General features: G+C 40.8%; 1 pseudogene; it reads right to left on the bottom strand.

The window, feature by feature from the left end:
- Positions 1–694: 694 nt before the first annotated feature.
- LOC129898021 (5S ribosomal RNA) lies at positions 695–814 on the bottom strand (annotated as a pseudogene).
- Between the last annotated feature and the right edge of the window lie 783 nt (positions 815–1,597).

Raw genomic sequence — 1,597 nt, 5'->3', positions numbered from 1 at the left:
GCAAAAGAATATAACAATGAAAGGACATCGAATAACTCAAGGGATACTACGAAGGATAATGATAGCATGCTGGATCAAAAGCCACATGTTGGCTGTAGAGTTGGTCGCAAATGATATTTTGATAGATAAATAACCAAGAAAAAGAAATAGCAAGACTCATATGGTAGGAGATAAGATGAGAAAGGAGTAAATAAGGAAATAAGAAGAGGTGCGACAAGGTATTTCTTGCACTTTCTCATATTCTCGTAAAGGTAAAGAATAACACGAGAATGTGTCAAGAAGGTTACAAGCGGGGGTAAGGAAAAATTGTAAAATGGTTTAAATAAGACGGACAGGACTAACTGGTTACTATAGGATTGGCAAGCTTATATGTCAAATTCCTTTAAAACTATGCCAGCTAATGATAGACAGAACTCAAGTGGCTCTAAAGGTCACTATAAGAATGAACTTTAGCGCTACTCAGTAGCCAACCCTAATGAATGGGTGCAAGCACAAAGGGGTGAATACAATAGGAGGAGTTAAACTAAAATGACCAAAAAGGGACATGGTCGCAGTGGAACTAAAGATCTACCCCTATACCGGTTGCAAGATAACAGAGGAAAGGGCAAGGCAACACGCAAAGATTAGTGAGACGACGTTAACATAAATCTTGGGCTAAGTTGAGTGCCCCACACATTATTGGAAGGATTACCATGAAACGCGACATGAGGACTTACCAAGGAGGTCACCCATCCCAGTATTTCTCTCGCCCAAGCACTCTTAACTTCTAAATTCTGGTGGAATTTAGTGTGATAGTGGGGGTATGGTCGCGCGAGATGGAAGAATCTGAACTAGCGGCAGAGAAACGATATGAGATTATGTCCCTGGAGTACTATATGTTATGTTGAGGGTATTGTAAAAAGGACTTAAGCAAGATAAAAAAGATTAGCTAATCGCTAACTGATGACGCACTCGAATGCCATAACCCTTCAACATAGTACCAGTTAATGAGAGGCAAACCATAGAATGACTATACGGGCTAGTGGGCGAGGGAATATCGACACCACTTGGCAGCCAACTCTTAGGGCGGAACAAAAAGAAAAACCAAAAAGGAAAGGGTACCAGTTGATGTAATTTACAGAAGATAGGAAGTAATACGCGAAGTCGAAAATCCCATAATATGACCAGGGCTACAAGACTCACTTCGCACTCCAGCGCCAAATGACTCTGAAGGGAATGTTACTTGTGGATTAACGATATTAGCCCATGCTCCTTCAATCAAAGGCTACCTACTTAGCCGAGAAGGTGTAACATTATAGGGAAAAAGAGTGGTAGGACCTTACGGAGTCTCCATAGCTATTATCCCAGACGAAGGATCCCAAGTTACAGTTAACTACCGAGGATCAGTCCGCGAAGAAACTGGGAAGACAGATAAGTCTTCGTACACTACTTTACCCTCAAACCTAATGAACAGACTAAAGCATACCACTTGAATATTAGAAGATATATCATGAGCTGGTGTTGTTAACTTCAAAGGTAGCTGGGATGATTATCTATCACTTATCAAGTTACCTACAATAATAATTACTACTCTAGTATCCCAATGGCCCCGTACAAG

Source organism: Solanum dulcamara, chromosome 7, assembly GCF_947179165.1.
Source record: "Solanum dulcamara chromosome 7, daSolDulc1.2, whole genome shotgun sequence".
NCBI lineage: Eukaryota > Viridiplantae > Streptophyta > Magnoliopsida > Solanales > Solanaceae > Solanum > Solanum dulcamara.
This window is presented reverse-complemented; position numbering and strand designations above follow the sequence as displayed.